Here is an 18,686-nt window from a genome sequence, read left to right as displayed (position 1 = left end):
TTATTTTCAGCGTTTCTTGTGCTGCTGGTGGACATTTCAGAACGTTGATGTATAAATGTGAAACCTTTCTGAAACAAAAATGCAGAAAATTATGTGTCTGCACTTTACTTTTAAGACTTGAATTTGTCCGAATCTACTTCTGTATTCCTGTTAATGTATAAAATAATATTATCGTGCAGCCTTCACCGCTGTTTTCATGGACTACTTGAAGATTCACAATCAATATGACAAATGGAACGTGTGTGGCAGCTATGAATTTGGAGCCATGTCATTTATAATACTTTTATTTATCTTAACCAAGCATAGTTTCACAACTCTTCAGTCCCTTTTTTCTAATCAGATGCAATGCCTGGACACAAGCGATGCTTTGCAGTCTGTTTTGTGATACGTGTAAAGTAAGTGTGTCGTGCATTGTCATCATTTTGCAATCTCACATGTGCAATCTCAATTTTGAGCACAGCGCCCCGGTGACCCAGCCAGTGACTGTCAACCATTTGTGACTCGTAGTTTGGGAGGAAAGCTGAAGTTTCCAAATATGGTCTCTTGCCTGATAGCGGGTAACGCGACACCATTCAAGTCTGGTGTTGTGTAATTGTGCCTGACCCAACAGGTGTTAAATCCTTGCACCTGGAATCAAAACCACCCTGAAATTTGTTCCTTGCCATTTGCGCTTCTTCGTTTCACCCCCTCCCATGTCAGCTGCCGCGGCGTAGGCGGCTAATTTGCCCTCCAAGGTTGTTATTCCACCTCTCCCCTTCTCTTTCGGCAGAATCCTCAGTGAGAGCTGGCCCTCATTACTCTCTGCCGAGTCTTCTGGCCTTGAGGCTGCAGTCTCTTGTCCTCCGTTCCCCAGTCCCGCTCTCCCTGTCACGCTGTGGGCTCCGGCCTTATCTCCTTGGTCCACAAAGCTCCCGTGGATGTGTGGCGCTATCCACTCACAGCACGTTGTTCCAATCATCTCCTTCCCACGTCAGTGAAGGCAGAACATTGTGCCAACTTGCCCCCACAAATAGGACAGAAAGACAGTATGTGGTGCAAAGCCGCTGAGACTGTGACAGGCTACAGCAAACAACAACAATTCTATACGAACGATGGCTGGTGTTTCTTTCTTTCTTTCTTTCTTTCTTTTTTTTTGGTTGAAACTTTGTTTTCCAAACTTTGGTTCATGTGCTTCAGACTGCAAATATAAATTGATTATAATTATGCGTTTCAAGACTTAAACATGATTATAACCTAAGCTCCTTTTTGCATCTCACGTGCTTTCCTGATCAGCCGATATAGAGAGCCACAGTTGATTGCAGCTCACTAAATAAGAGGAATTGCGAGTGAATACTGTGAACTGTGACACATTCAATTTGCACAGACACAGAGTGCACCTGAATGCGATGTCTTCTCAGATAAAGACGTGTCTTACATCTGGAGGTTGTGTACAAATGAATGAAAAACTGAAGGAAAAATCAATTTCTTGCTGGATATAAAGAATCAGCGTGGGTGCAAAAACCTTGCCACCAAGTCATATTTGTGATAAACAGAGTGTCACAAAATTTAATACGGACACATACAATGAATGGAGGAATACTTTTGCAAGTTAATTGGCATTGTGCCAGGTCATTTTCGAATTGGCATTCAGCACCCTCAATCCAATTTAAGGAGAACGTGTAGTGTCAGAGAGAGGAGGAATTTACTCCGCATTATTAAAAAAAAAAAAACAACAGGCGCTCCATCAAAATCACCACCGGCAAGTCATTAAAAGTGTGAGAGGAGCAGGGTGTGTGGAAACGAATGAGTGGCTCCTGGGTTGCTGCTCACCACGACAGACCTGGACACGCAGGCCGCGGCCCTGATGAATTGAGCCATAAAGGTGATTGGCTCAAATGAAAGTCTGTGCCTCTGAGGCAAAAACACATCAGTTTGATTTGAATACATCGCCGCTCCGAAAGGCGGCGACGTGCTCCAACGTGGAAGAAAACGATACACGGGGAATAAACGAGAGATTTGCAGAGTGGCCCAGTGTGAATTCCAACATCAAACCTGCCTGGCAAGTGAGACAAACCAAGCCTGTGGGAAGCATAAACCTTCATTACCGTGCTGCTACTGGTTGTCAGGTTGCGGATGCAGGGCCTCGGGTGCAATGTGTGATTTTGGAGCAGCGGCTGCCTGCTAATTACCAACCTAGGCAACATGCAGCCATTAAAAACACAACCCCGAGTGTCTGCTGAGCTAATTTGTCTAATTACATCTTTGTAACTTATGAAAAGACCTAACATTACCCCGAAGGCTTGCTTTCGGAGTGGGATCTCTGTCGATGGTAAATGAAAACTTTGCTGTCTTACGACAGTCATACAAGTGTCTTGATCGCTGCAAGGCGGCGGGAGTATGGGAGCGATCGTGAGGGGGAGGTGGTGGAACCCCTGTTGGGTGATGCTGTTGCTATTTCTATATCCCCGAGATTCCTCTCCCATGGGACAGCCACCCACATTCTGCCGACAAGCCTCCTGTTTATTTTTCTCATCATTAATATGACTTTTTTTTTTTTTCCTCTCTAGGATTTTTCAGCAAATCCAATATTTGGTGCCAGTTATGAGGCGCGTAGGTTTCCAGTCAGAGTAATAGATTGTGACTGAGCCGTCATGTCGATGAGGGCCTATGGCAGCTCTGCTAACAAGCATCTGTAACCGGAGGATGGGGGGGGGGGGGGTTGGAGGAGGGGGATGGGTGGGCCCTTTGTGACATGTGTCAATTTGCTGAGATTTAAGGGCTTAAACTAAAAGAAATGTTCCAATTATAGGCTTGATGAAATGTAAATATGTTTCAGTGAGTTCTGTGCTGTTTGGAAGCATTTTTCAATCAAAGTGTGCGCATTGCCGGTTGGTCGCATCTCATATACTGTATATTGTTGAAGGAGTAGAATCACTTTAAGTTAATAACTCTGACACACCGTCATAACACCTCCGTTTGACTGACGGCAGCAAAATGGGAGTACATTAAATCAAAGATGATCTCAGATAAAGTGAATAATCATGCCAGGCTAAGTCAGAAAAAGAACAAACAGGATGATGCCATCTACTGCCTTCCTTCCTTCTTCCTCTTCTCACTAGCGAGAACGGTGGGTGGACTGTGATAACATCTCTTTTGGCAGCTCGGTTTCAGCATACCAGCTCTCAGGGGCTTGGAAATTCAGCTATTTTAGGGCCAGATCTCCTGCCTACGTGGGGCTGAGCTCATCTTTGGGTCATCATTGAGTTGGACCCACTTTCAGCGGTGCATCATCACATAGCCAAAAAAGAACCACTATCAAGGAGGCATATGTTATGACATGAATAGTATTTACAACAGGGGTGTGAGGTTAAAGATATGCATGAGCGTCATGGAGATTTCAGCAGTTTTAGGTTTCCATAGTGGAGTCGGAAAATATTCAGTGGTTTACACTCTCCCCTCATTATCCCTACATTCAAGAAAGATTGAAGGGGCCTTTGTGCGCGTGGAGTTTGCATATTCTAATTATCCGTGTGTGTTATTTATCCAGGTACTCGGGGAGCCAACTAAAATCCCCAAAAGTCTGTATAGCGGTCTGCTTCCCGGATTGCATTATGACACATTGACGACCTCCAGAATATAATGCACCTTTGTCCAGAGTTGGCGAAAATCAGATTCAACACCTCAAGACCCTGAATTCCTACAATCTTGCATAATCGAGCTAAATTGCATGTGGAAATAGATTACACTTTCAGTTTGCATGTGACCAACAGGAATAATGTCGTGATTGAGCTCTAACAGGATTGTTCAAATGAGGGACCTGCCTGCACATTAGGCCTCGTTTACAAGAGAACGATCTGCAGGAAACGGGATTGTTTTCATTCATTCATTAAGAAGCGATGGGAAAGAGGCCCAATCACAAAATGAAATATCATGCCATAGAGTGAGAAGTTCACAATATACTGCGGTGTACAGGAGTATATACGCTTAAGTCTGAGCCAAGTTGCATCTCCTTTTCAAACACATCATAAACAGACACAAACGTTCCAGAGTTCTTAAATATTGCATTGTGTATTGTACATCAATCGATGAGAATAAACTCTTCCCAGTATTTTGCATGATCTGGAACAACATTGTACAGAGTGTGTTACTTTAACTGTCCGTCTGACGTGATAACACGTTAGGAGATCAGCTTCCACATGTCTGTGCATGCAAAATGAGGAATGCACCCATCTTTATGTGCATACCCCTTTGGAGGGATGGATGGAGGGATAGAGGGATGGATGGATGGATGGATGGATGGATGGAGGTAGACATTAGAAAAATAAAAGCACAACCTCTTTCACCGTGTTGATTTACAATCAGAAGATAAAGCATTGCCACTGTGGTTTGCTATCCGTCAGTCTTGACTCAACCTGTTCGTTTGTGGAGATCGTGGTGTGCTCAGGGCCAAGGCGGAAACAAGTCAGCTGAAACCTAGACACAACCTCAGAGACCCGACGAGGCCTCCTATCTCTTCTCGTTTTTACTCAGCTCGCCTCAACCCTTTCTCACCGCCTCTTATGCTCTATATTTTCCAATCAGGTGAGATTTTATCCGGCCCGCTGTCAGTAACCGCTATCAGTTGTGAAATTTCAGAAGGCAGAGCGTGTGGGAACCGCAGTATCAGTCGTGCTCATCTCGCCCAGCACCTTTGCAGACGCGCGGGCGGTTTCTGAAAAAGGTGAGAAAAGCTTCACAAAGACCATATCTGAGACCGGTTTAACACAAACTGACAGTGGAAATACTTTCATACCCTGTACAGCCTCTCCTCTCTGCTTCCTCCCTGTTCTCTGCTTGTTTACTTTGCATACCAACACCAGCCAGAGCATACTGGCTCATCTGGAGATTGATTTACAGCATCAGAAAAATGACTATTGTGTGGAGCAGACCACCATTCGTGTGACGCTGCAAAGAAGATATGGAAAAGAGATGCAAGCTGCAATAAAGTGCTATCTTAGAAATACTATCAATCTGGCCATTCTTTTGCATGAATCCACATGGGTATAGTACTGGCCTCCCCCCACACTCCGGGACCACATTATGTGTACTACAACGCACTTAACCTCAAGCATATTACTTTGTAAGTTAAACTGGTGTTCGTCGGTCGATATCACAATCAAAGTTAATTCTTTGCGCTCACAATTGAGCTGGATGATTAAATTTCAGGGTTCCAGTAAATACAGCAAATCATTAGAGCTGCCAGCACACAGGCGCAACACAAAGTACCGAGACACACTCCGGTAATGCACGGAAAGGTAATCCATCTGAGGAGTGGTGTTGTGATGAAAAACGTTGTGTCTCAGCGTGAGCTGGTGAAGTGTGGGCGACGCGAAGCAATGAGCAAAACGTATCCACGTGTTTGACTGCTCCCACTTTCCTGTGCAGGATGTTTAGGCTCGTGACACAAAATCTCCTTCTGTGCAAATAAAAAAAAAACATTCTCGAAAGCATGTTGATTGTGGCAACATTTAAATAATAAAAAAAAAGAAAAAAATATCAGGCAGTTGACAAATCTACTCGTTTTCCTTTTAAGACTATTGACATCATAGATCATCTCCATTCACTGGTAACTCCAAAAATGTTATGGAAATGTGGCTGTGTCTCATTGTTTACCTCAATAAAAGTGGATTCATGTTGAAATTGTAGTAATTTTCCATAGTAATTGTTTGGTTTTGTGAAACTAAAGACATTTTCATCACGTATACTTAACACCACAACAAAGATAAAGTTGAATTAAATGTTATTACGGCACTATTTTACCAGTCTGCCCCACTCAAAAGGAAATTGGGTTGTATGTGGCCCCTGAAATAAAATGTTTTTGACACTCCAACACCAGGCATGGAGAAATAATTACACGTTTTTTTTTTTTGGTGTTATTCATTTTCCATTGAGGATGTGGTAATACTGCTGCCACCTTTATACAATCCCACAGAATGTTCAATATTTGGTAATTACAGAAAAATCCTGTAGTTAATACAAACATAACAACAGTTTTCTTAACACGTGTTTGTGGTTTTGTGCCATTTTGACCAACCTGCATGGATCCCGGAAAGAGAATTCAGGATTCCCTCGTAGCTGTGGCCTCGTGTTTATGGCTACATAACCTCCAACACCAGGAGGGAAGATTGTTTTCTGATAAATTTACTGCTTTCACTAAAGACTGTTTCGAGTAAGTCATGCTTTATTTGCATCTCAAAATACAATTATTTTTTTTTTATGTCCTGGTCAGGTGATGTTGCCATAAATCACAAGGAGGGGGTGACTTTTGTCGGCCATTGCAGTAAAAATAAATCATTTCACAAGTGGAGGGTTTGGGTTTCCTCTAACAGTCCAATTCTGAATCCTGTGAATGTGTTTGTCTCACTGGTCACCTGCCCAGCTTCCACCTTCGAGAAAAATCATGACAAGGTATTTTTGCACATCTTCAACATCTTCAAGTGAAAATTAAAAACTTTTATTGCGTTTTGTGTCTGTCCATATGAATGTCTGTGTACTCCCATTGTTAATGTTTATAGCGTATTGTTCTGTGTGCATATGTGTGTATAGTGTCATTACAAAAGCAAACAACAGTGCCAACTAGTGGACCAACATGAAAACTACAATGTTGTCAGTGTTTCTGCTGTCTCAGTGTAGATGGATATTGCTGTTTCAAACGTTGCTATGTAAACACGAAACCTTTCTGAAATTAAAATGTAAAATACATGTTCGTTTTCTTACTCCCAGTCAGTGCACCTTAGTAACTCATTCAATATGCTATATTGAAGAGATAAACAGTTTCATATAGAATTGATTTAATTTGTGACATATATTATATAAGACAGTATTTATTAGGATTTGGTAACAACAGGATTACACAGCATTTAACAGAAATCCGGTAAGGAGTTTATGCAAATCAAGGTAATTTTGGTTTGCTTCTCTTCTTTCTTTAAATGTTTATAGACGATGTGTTTAATTCTATTGTCCATAGAAAGTAAAATAAAAGGATTACAATGTCAATTTACAGAGCTAACTTCCATTATGATTTCAATATTGAAGGACTGATTTAAATCTATGACAGTTTGACCAGTGTAACAATGTTTTGTTTCCTGAATCACAAGATAAAGGCATATTTTTTGATCGGTTTAGGACTTTGACTTTCAAGTCCTAATTTGGAGCAGGTGATCTGTTCTCGTCCGCCTGATCTCTAGAGGTGCTGCCATGTCTTTTCTTTCCTCCTTCCAAATACATTAGCATAGCTAGCAGTGCCGGGGCATTGGTGGCTCCATCAGTAATGTCATGGGCACTTTAACATGATGAAGCACGCCGTGGCCCCGCTGGCATGAATAATTCACATTACCACGCACCCAGAAAGAGAGAGAGAGAACGAGAGAGAGAGAGAGAGGACGAGGGAGAGAGGGGAGGATCGACTTTGCAGCAATGAATTGTGGGAACAGATGTGTGATTTTGAAGGCGCGCGGGCCTCTGTTTTGGGTGAGCGAGCAATTTTAATTTAATTTGATATTCCTCTTTTAAAGTGAGACGAGACCTTGAGCTGGGCCGGAGAAAATAAATAAGGTGAGATCAGAAGACGGAGCTCTGGTTATAGGGTGGGAGGAGAGAGAGGGGTGGAGGTCCTCTTCACCATCCATCACAGTGGCACTTCAATGATTGTCAAATAAGTAGCCCTGTCCAAACCCATCTTTTATCATTATGTATGAATGAATCTATCTGGGGATCACATCATCCAGCACATGGGAGGGCTCCATCTCATATACATGATAGGAAGACGATATGGAAATGGGATACATGATAGCAGAGTAGCTTGGATGGAGAGATGGATTCACGCCACTGGCTGGGATAACAGACCATTTTTTGATCCGACCACTCCGCCTTGGAAAATAGAAGAAAAAAAAATGTACAAGACACAGCTCCAATTACAATGAGCACAGTCTCTCTGAAAGTCATGCCACACATTATTATTTTTTTGTCTACTAATACTTCCTGAATAGCCCCTCAAGTGGCAGTGACAAATCTCTCTCTTTGCAAAGCATGTTCCATTAAAAGTCTTGGAAATACTTAACATAATATTTTCCATCCTTCCAGTACTTTGAGGTTTAGGCAATTTAACACATAGTACCTCGAGGCCCTTGGCTCCAAAGCTGACGTGAGAACTTTAATGTAAATAATGCAGCAAAGGTGGGTGAGAACTCTTGGCACAGGATTAAGAAGGCTGCGCTTGCAAAAGCTGCTCTCAATCCATTTCCAAATTGTCACGGGGCCCTCTAAGAGGCAAAACAAACCCACCTTAATCTCTGCTAATCATACTTAAGCATGAATGTTTCATGTGGAAATGCCTGGTTACAATTTGGAGGCTTTTCTCCCTCATTCCTGGGGTAACCCTGCTACAATCCAGAAATCCTTTTTGGCCACAACAAAGATGAAGCGCGATGTAGAGACATCAGATGCGGCACAGCGCACACAGCATGTAAGTAGGAGGAAACAGAATCCCACATTGCAGATGCCATGTTTATTGACTACATGAAACACTGTAGATAATGAATTCAGCCTGCCAAAACTCAAGATGTGCCAAAAGATAAAGCTGCTATAAACAAGGAAAAGAAAGGAAAAAAAACAACAAAAAAACACAACAACAGTAACGATAACATCAGTGATTGGTTGTGATTAACATCAGCCTGCTTACTTGTGTTTCAGAAATTCAAATTACAAGCCTGATGTAAGCAATGTCAGGGACCAAACTAATATTATTATTATTCGAGACAGAGCATAACCCAACAGTGGAATGATTACATTTGACTTGCAATGATCCCCCCACCCCGCATGAGAAAACAACAGCTTGGAAAAACTAATAGACATATTCCCCAAAGTGGCTTTGTTGCTCCTGCTTTGCTTTAAATAAATCTCATCACCACGGCGGAAAATGTTTTGATTTCATAGGAATTTAGAAAGCGGAGATAAAAGTCCAACCCATCTGTCCCTCAACTTTGTGCGGTGCAGTGCAGCGGCGGGGAAGGATTTATAACACGGCGCACGGTAAAGTCCATCTGCATCCGCCACACTGCTCCCACTCACATCATTATCCTCATTGCCTATCACTTCCCCAGCTGAGCCCCCTTTTGGAAGCTTGGGCTGACACATCGACGGCGGGTAAACACCTTTAAAAGGATCTGACGCCCCGTAATGGAAGAAAAAAACACTTCCGCATTGTTCAGGAAGCGCTGGCGCTGCGCTGGGCTTGTGGAGGAGTAAGCCATTGTCTGGTGTCACCTAATTGGATCAAGTTTGTGTGAAAAACAGATGTGTATGGCTGGCTGAGGTAAACACTGAACCAGAAGACGCCAGGGCTGAAATTGCTTTGAAAATCGTTTCTGCCTCCAAAGAACGAGCGAGGCTAGCACAGTAAAATACAGTATAAAAGAACATTTGTGGCACAGCCGGGAAAGTAATAAACACTTTCCCTTTGGTGTGGATTCAAAAAGCTCCCAATTTTCTTTTGCTCATCCAGCAGCCCGGCTATATATCTGTGTGAAAGGAAATGTGCGGTACACACTCATCCAGAACACGGCTAAAGCGGTTAGCAAGGCATCGCTTATAGCACAAGGCATGATGCTTGGCAAAGGACAAATTACACCTTGGAAAGCGAATATTACTGATCTAATTAAGAGCTGGCAAAAGGTGTCATCGGGGTCTGACAGATTTCAGCCCTGAGTCTCTTCTGCTCGCCGTGTGCTGCAGTGAGGAGCTTCGGCATGAACAAAGAGAAATGAAGAGAGACAGAGAGACAAGGAAGCACTATTTCCAATCAGGCATCTGCCTCCCCTCCGACACAGCTCGATTTAACCTTGAAGAGTAATGAGATCTGACTTGCTTAAATGTTAGCATTCTTAAATCATCAGGAAGTGCCTCCAAGGAGCCGATAATCACTATGCCAAATTGCTGCGCTCGCTAATTTCATTTCTCCCTTGCATTTGCTTGCAGTTAGCGTCGATTATTCAAGAACAGGCATTTAATGCTGCCAGGTCCCAGGGGTGTTACATTAAAATGTAATAACTTGCAACATAAATGAAAACAAAAACCATTACTTTCTTCCCCCCGCAACTTTATTCCCTCCACCCCTCTCCTCCACCACCCCTCTCCCATCCTCCCTCTTCAATCTCTCCCTTCTCCCTCCCTCCATGGTGGGAGTTCGAATCTAATTCTCAGCCCATCTGGCAGGCGTAATGAAGGCGGGCCGGGCTTGCGGTGCCCTGCTGCCATGGCTCGGCGGAGCAGGAGGTTAGCTGGCAGATTGGGCCGGGATGAGTGGAGGGGAGTCGTGGAACCTGCTGAGTGAGTAAGCCAGCCCAGTTAATCTCCCATGTGCCCCAGTGTGAACGGGGCCAAGGCCAACCACACGCTGAGGGCACGGAGCACGGGGTCTGGAGTGTGGATGGTCGTGGGCACGAGACTGGAGGGGGGGGTGGGGGGGGCACTCATTTACATTTTTTGGCATTTGGCTGACTTTTCTTCCCCAAAGTGACAATGAATAAAATAACCTTCATCCTGCTTCATCCTGATATAAACCAACCGGCAAAGATTAAAAGAGGAACACTCAGCAAGAGACTTCCCCTCCCCGACCTCGGCCCACTGCGGCCTCCGGGGATTTCACTGTGTTTCGACAAACCCAGAACGAACGTATACAAGGAAACGTGAAACATTTGCATATGGATGTTACTAAAACTTTCAACATTTTAATAATGCCCACAGCTGTTGTATTACTTTTTTCCAATAAGAGCCTACTATATTCCCAAATGGAGTAAGATACAGGTAGGTAAACAGGTCGATTCTACCCAACAGGTGCACCCTCAGAGGAAACAAAAGACAAATAATGTCTTGGCACCATCTGGCACAGGCAGAAGTACATGAGGATTCACATGTGGCCAGAGTGTAACTATAGTATTTAAGCAACACTAAATATTTAAAAGCAGACCTGCACAAAACACTGAGGATAGATCATACTAATTTTGAGAACACAATTTCACCATTACTTTTTTTTTTTGCACTGCCATAAAATAACTATAAAATAGATTTGTGGTATGCAGTATTTTCACTGCCTCTCTTGCACTGCTGAAACCTATTGCTATGGGCCAAAGAGAGCCGCCACTGGGAGGGTGCCAATGCTAGACACTGGAAACCCCATGCAATTATGATTAAGCTCCTTTATCTAAACACAAACTCCTCTCAAATCGCTGCGATCTGCCTGTCGTGTGTGAAAGCACGTAGGGGGGAAGTGGCAAGGCAGCCAAAAGCCCTGTTGACAGGCTTGCAGTAGCAAACACCGGCCTGGGAGCATCGGCGTGTGCACAAATACACACATTTACCAAGCAAAGCTGCTATGACCCAAAGAAGCAGCGTTTCTGTTTTTTTGTTTTGTTTGTTTTGTTTGCAAACCAGTTGGCAACCAAATGCTAGTTTAGCATTTCCCTGGATTTCTGTACCTACTTTGTAGCACAGACGAGGCGGGGCGACACAGAAGCACATCAGCCCCAAAGTGAGGACTCTCTGTGTGGTAAAGCGTGGGAGAGAAACAGAGAAAGAACAAAAAAAAAAAAAAAATCTGATAGGCAGACAGAAAAAAAAAAATAATACAAAAAATCCCCTCATCTACAGCAACAGAGCAGGAAGCTAAGCTGACAAAAACAGCAGGTTTCCCTGAGCGTGCTCCGGCCTCTGGAGAAACCACAACACTGTCATTAACAGTTACTCTCCTCATAAACACACCGGCATCAGCTGGAGGTATAATTGCCCCTGCTTCTCCTGTAATCTTATACCTTACCTGCTGTTACTGTCAGGCATCTTCTCCACTGAGAGAAAAAGACAGAGAGACAGCAAGGGGGGGGGTGAAGGAGGAGCTGTGGTCCTTACATGTCGGTGGTGAAGTTGGAGGCAGGGTAGATGTTGGTTGTGTACTGCCAGGTACAAGTTAGAGCGAGAGAGGGAGCGAAAGGGGAAAACACATATCAGAAAATCAAATGTGTGTGTGTGTTGCTCAGTGAAATCCCAGGAGCAAGGCTGCGGGGCTCCGACGGAGGGAAATTGTGTTCGTTTTCGTTGAGTGATTAGAAGACGAGTGGCAGAACATGACCTACTTAGTAAACTTTCCTGTGTGGGTTTAAGAAGCATTACCTATGTATAAGCAAGAGTTACAGGAGCAGGTGGGAGGGGTGGGGGTGGGGGTGGGGGTGGGGGGGTCACCCATTATGGATTCATCGAAACATTAAAGACAGCAATAATGATTGCCGGGGGCTGTTTGTGAATATGGAATCAAGTTCCTTCTTCTCATGACCTCTCAAACTCAAACAAAGGCTCGCAGTCATTCTCTGCTCTGGCTTTGCGAGCAAGAAGGCAAAGATGGATGCATGTGATCCCACAGACATGAAAGGTTAAAATGCAAAACAAAAATATGAATTAAACATCATCTGACACCCTCGAAAGGCAAAGAGGGGAGGATTTAGTACCTTTAAAATTAGCCCTCAGAGTGTGGTAGGAGGTGTGAAAGGAGAGGAAGCCGAAAATGAAACGAGGAAGAAAAAGAAAAAGACGCTTTCTCAAAATCTATGACTGGAAATGGAAAAGGGTTGTTTTGTTTCTGTGCCCTTGTACAATCCCGCACCGAAAATCCACCGAGGCCATGAAAAAGGAACATTTCATCTCCGCTGTAGAAATGGGCCTGCCTCTGGCTCTTCTTAATTTCAGGCTTTGTTTGTGCAGCGTTTGGGAGCCCTTGTGGGTTTGCGGGAGACCCGCAGGCCGTTTGTCTCATCAATAGAGGTGGTTTCTGGCTGGCGCCCGCAGCGTTCCGTCGGCGTTCGGCTTTTGTTCTCCCTCTCCACGCAAGATTTGGCCACAGGTCGCAGATTACAGGCAACACAGCCATCACAAGTACGCCACTGTTTGTTTCCCCTTCAGCAACTGTTCGCACTCAGGAGGGGCAGATTCACCATCTCCATGTCAGTCAGGCCGGGGAGGGCGTGTTCAGATGAAAAGACAGACTTGAACAACATACGTTTTTTTTCTCTTTTTTTTAATCTCATTACTTTCTGCCCAAACTACAATGGCTTCCTGTGAATATCCTGGGGGACATTGGTAATGCTGTGCAATGCTTCTTTAAATGACACAGACTAATATTACACTTGTGGTGCTAAATTAATAAGCTGCAGCGTGATAAATCTCTATGATTTATTATGTTCCCTCCAGTGTAAAATCAAGTTGGATGGGTAGAGGGAGGCAGAGTAAGACGGAGGGAGATTGGAAGGGACAGAGACATTGCTCGGTCTGAATTGAGATACAATAGACAAGGTCGCCCCTCTGCACAGCTGAATGAACTGGCTTACATTGCTTTGAATGAGAAGTGTGAAACAGTCAGCCACCAAAATCAGTGGGTGAAAAGACCAAAAAGTTCAATGTGCAGTGTGCCGCGAAATATGACATATGGAGCTGCCAAGACACAAAAAGCGGAGGGTTTTTTTTTGTTGTTTTTTTTTCTCTCCCCCTGATCCCTAAGAAGCAGCCTATTCCTTTAAGAGGCATGATTTCTCCATAAGGATGCTTTATGAGAATATCACACCTCTGTGGAAGTCTCATCCCGCAATCCACAGGAGGCTTTCTCTGCCTCCTGCCTGCTTCTGGGGGGCTGCCATCGTATTCATTCCCCGTTCCCAGATAGATGTTTGTAATTGGAGCTCTAATTTATGATCGGGCCTTGGTGCAGGATAATGATATGGAGCATTGTAATTTGCTGATGCAAATTGTACGTTATAATGGGGAGCCATAAAAGCCCCGGCAACATCTCGGAGACTTGCCAAACACCCTGAGCGTTCATTACAGCCCTCATTAAAACATCCATGTCGGCACTGGGAGCTCTTACAAATGGAAGGAGCATGTAATTGCTGCTTGATTGTGGTATATGTAACATATGATAAAGTGGAATTACCACTTTATTTGTCTACAGTGTCCGTGAAACTTAATGGGGAGAAAGCCTGCAGTAAACAAATCCTCTGAGCATTGTTTGATTGTTACATTATAGGGCTATTTGTTTAAAGTGGGGCAAATGTGAGTTAGGGGACAGTACATCCAGGACAAACTAAGAATGATGATAATCAAGGTTGGGCTTCAGGGGATAAAAGTAATACTTTTACCCATGAGAGCCTGTGTTTCATTTGGACGTACGCCAACGTGGGTGATAGCATAGAGCTTTGTCTGGGAATACATTAACCGGATTTAATATAAGAAAAGATCAGTATTGTTCTTTCGTATAACAGCCAACCAAAGTCACCACCCTGCGTTTGCTTTAAGGGTGGTGGAACTGGGCTGAGAAATGCTAAAATAAGCCATTAAAGTCACCTCCGGTGTAAAAAAAAAAATTGTACTAATGCCAGTTTGGGCCATTTGGGTACAGCTTCCACTAATTTCCACTCGTTGATCTCAATTTAGTCCTAACAAACGGGGTATGTGGAACGCGCTGAAGCTGAACGTCCCAGCTTTTAAGCAGTCTTAAGAGCAAAGCCAAGTGGCAAAAGCAATTAAGAGTTCATTTAGAACAAACTGAACTGGCTGGGACCGCTTCGTTTTTTTCCTGAGGCCTGGTCAACACTAATTCACAGTGTCGCCCTTTTATTCAAATGACCTCTCCCAGAGTCCCATTTGTGTTTGGGGCCGTTCTAATGCATCTCCATTAGAACAAAACCTGAGCTGCATTGCTGAAAATGAAGTTTCCCTCCTCAACTCTGAATGATAGCAGGCCTCTATCATCAGAGCTCTGTGTGCTCAGCCACTGGAAAAGGATTTTCAACCGTGCCATTCAGCTGGGGCCCCAGAAGCCTGCAGCCTTTATCTGCAGTCTCGTTGATTGATGTGTTGTGGGCCCTGCTGTGGTTAACAGCAATTTTTATCTGTTGCTAGCGGCAACAGCCCAGGTCCCTGGTGCGCAGAGAGCAGCATGGCCCAGGATCTGAAGCCGGACCGCACACGGGGATAAACAAATAGGTTTTTTAAGGCGGACAGCCCTCATAGAGAGGCCCCTGACAGGCACCGCCCCACCCCAAGGCCAAGACAATGTCAGGGCCCCAGCCCACTCCTGCTGGGATCTTGCTTTCCTTCACTAATTTTCACCATGTGCAGAGCCGGTGGTGTGGAGACACCTGCACACCGCATTTTTAAAGTCAGAAGACACAGAGATACACAGAGGAAAGGGACGAGCAAGAAGGAAAAGTGTTGCTGCAGAAATTACAGTATAGGATCTAATTTACACACTGTTTCCTTTCAGTTGCTGTGTTTAGCATTTAATCCAGTGATGAATCTGTGTTGCTTTGTTCAATAAAGCGTGAAGCTTTTAATGGCTTCTAATATAATTACGTAACATAATCCTTGTATTTGATAAAGATCTCGTGAAAAGCCTCATCACTCAGACGAGAAAGTGTATTTGTCACCATGTGGAGGTCGTGAATGGCAAATCAATTAAAATAGGGCTGTTTAAGAACGCACACATGACTGAGGCTGCCGCGTTGAGAGTGTAGACTCATTTAGCGTTAAACGTGATTATGACAGCCTGAGCAAATGAAGAACGGGTGTGTCTGACAGCTCCGAGCAGTCTTGCTCAACCCAAACACACCCGGCTAAAGGTTTTACTTTCTGACATCGCGGAGATAAACCCTCCCAAAACAGACAGATTATACTGTCACAGACAAAGCTCGACGCTTTTATCGTCCGTGAAAACATGAGCCGCAGCTTGGCCTTGGGTTTCGCAATACGACGGGGGGTACGAGACTGTAGCTCCATCACTTGATCTGAAAGAAAAAGGGCGGTGAGTTGTCTTTTTCGCTTAGCTAAAACGTCTCCTCTACGATACAATACATCCAGCCCAGGGGTAAGGGGATGGGCAGATAGTTGCAGTGAGATTTTTTTATTTTTTTTGCGGTTCGTTTTTTTTCCTGTCTCTAGCTCCACATATCTCCTAGGCGCAGAGGAGGATGTTGGGTTCTTTATCAAGGAGCCCCTGAGAGGATGATAAATCGCCAGAGCCCAGACCCATCTCCCCTGGAACAACAAGCAGGTAGCAGCGCAGGAAACAAGCCACAGATATTGTCTCCCAAACATAGACGGGGCTATAATGAAGCCTGCACAAAGCAGACAGGAGAGAGTTGGCCCGATAAACAATTCCATATCCAGTCTTCCACAGAGAGCAAGATAGCAAGTCTCAGTCCTGTTGCCACATATCGGCGCTGGACTCCACAGTGCTGCACAGATTAGCCCTCACCCTTGAATAGCAGGAAAAAAAGATGCTGAGGGGCAGGTGGATGAAAGTGACTGCAATTCTATCATAAACTGGATAAATGTATTGTTCAATTGCAATGAATATGTAGCTTTCACCAAATAAAGCAGATATATTGAGATAGACCATGGCTATTTCCTCTGAATTACAGTAAATCAGGTACATAGCTGATCCTTGTGTTTTGTAAGTGTTTCACTATGTTTTATCCATGACTGTGATGTTCAATCTTAATTAAGCAAGTATGATGTGTAACGTGCAGTAAAATGGAAGAAGGATTATACATGTATATTATGGGAATACTTTGACAAGGTTCCTGTCATTGTATGTGTTGTTTGTACATACTTAAATTAGCAAATGTCAAAATGTATTCAAGTAAGAAAATGCAGTATTTTTAGCATCCCTTTCAATGGCTGTCAAGCAAAGCTGCAATCTTAATTTGCAACTAAAATAAATATGGAGGTGTATAAGCTGTGTCAGCAATTACTGTCTGCAATGAAAACTTCACATCTACCAACAGAAATATGTATTTAGTTTGTAATTCACAAGATGTAACAAATGCGCAGTACTTAACCCAAATGAGTGAATTTGAATTTTATTTTCTTTTAGCTTTTTTCCTTTAGCTAAATCAATATAGTAAAACACAGACAGGAACCTGGCTTATATTATATTGGGATTAAACCAGCAGGTAAATATTATGTAACAGCAGGAGTGTTTTAAGATGGTATAAAAGCTACATGATGCATCCAAAACACTGTGGTGGCTCTAGTTTTCCCTTGTTCATGACTCTGGCAGTGGAGTACTTCCTATACATTCTAGTGTAAACCATTCAAATGAGGCCATTCGAGCCTGGCAGGCAACATAAGTAAGGAGACATATGGAAGCATAAACAAGAAGAGGCGTTATCTCCCATAGAAGTAGAAAACAAACTGTCAGGAAAGATTCCCTCATCAAACCATACTGCCTCATGACAGCTAGCCAGCCCACATCCACCAAGCTTCATTTTTTTTTTTTATCTGTACTGTTTGCAGGGAGGCAGAGAGGTAGACTAGGATCAGCACCAGGGGCTAACCATCAGATAGCTCACCCTTGCTATTGGTGGCCAGTGGCACTAACTGTACCGTCGTGCCCGCCTCGTTGACCCTCCACAACTTACAACTGGCCCTCCACCCACACACGTAGCCTCGTTCTTTACGCTTTCACCAGCAATAACGCTCTATCCAGCCCCCGGTCTTCTCCTTGCCCTACTCCCCTCCCCACCCCCATACTGGCTCAGCCTCTGCCTGGCAGGTCCCCGGAGCACCCCCCCCCCCCCCCCCCTCCACCCCCCACCCCCCGCCCCCCGACCCCACACCCTGTGCACCCTCCCTTCAAAACCATCATACTGTAAAGCCTGAAGCACTCATAGATAAGCAGCCCCCAGAAATCAAGCGAGCCCGGCAGCAGAGCAGATTGAGAGTCAGAGCTCAGTACCCAGGAGGTGCCTAGAGGCTACGAACGCTGCAGATAGCACCACTGGATAGACAGACAACATGAAACTTCCTGCCTTCGTTACTGGACTTTGCTCTGCGTGCACAATGCCCCCACCACCACCACCACCACCACTTGCACCCTACATCACCAATTCCAAGCCAACTGCACCTCCATCGCTGCCCCCCCTTCCCTCTCTCCCTGTCTCTCTGACTCCTGCCTTCTTCTTTTTAGATAAAGAGCGGGCCTCGTTCCCCGCCGACTCAAACTGACAGCTCGAGCCAAAGGGCTCCACAAGCTTTTTTGGAAGGTCTTGTTTGTTTTCATCCATCTGTGAGTCTGCGGCCGCTGGGGAATAGGAATGTGACATGTTCTATTAAAACCAAAAAAAAAAAAAAAAAAAAAAGAGAGAGAGGGAGAGATCTCGCTGAGATCAATGTCTTTTGAAGTTAAGCTTTGTTCGGTGCTTTAACTGCAGTCCTTTGAGGCAGATTAAGGATGACAAACCATTTATAGTTGTTTTGTTTGTCGGGATGATTGCTTCCAAGCTGCAATAAGAACTGCCATATGTCACTCATCAGCTAAAAGTAGCACACTTTAAAGAATGTTCCTCTTATGAGTCTCCCTTTAAGCAAAGGACATAAAGGACGACCGCTGTCTGTATTACCCAGAGACGAGACACATCATTGAAACAATGGGAGGGGGAGAGTGCAAATTTTAAGTTCCAGAAGGCACTGGGGCAAGGCAACAGATGCTTTCAAGGGATAAAAATAGTCCTGCGCTGACAATTTGTGAGCGAGCGTACGTCGGAAAGGATTGGGCGGATGTTTTGCGAGGCATCACTAAAGACTTCTCCGGGGCACATTTACCTTGAACAACACTCTGCACGTTCCAT

The 18,686-nt window shown here is 44.2% G+C and overlaps 1 protein-coding gene across 1 annotated transcript in view; it reads right to left on the bottom strand.

Annotated features, from left to right (window-relative positions):
- The window catches only part of fbrsl1 (fibrosin-like 1), a gene marked incomplete at its 5' end in the record, with an annotated part of 329,828 nt that overhangs the window by 158,571 nt on the left and 152,571 nt on the right, over positions 1-18,686 (bottom strand).

This window comes from Blennius ocellaris (genome assembly GCF_963422515.1).
Source record: "Blennius ocellaris genome assembly, chromosome: 7".
Taxonomy (NCBI): domain Eukaryota; kingdom Metazoa; phylum Chordata; class Actinopteri; order Blenniiformes; family Blenniidae; genus Blennius; species Blennius ocellaris.
The sequence above is the reverse complement of the archived record's forward strand: the minus strand, read 5'-3'. Positions and strand labels throughout refer to the sequence as shown.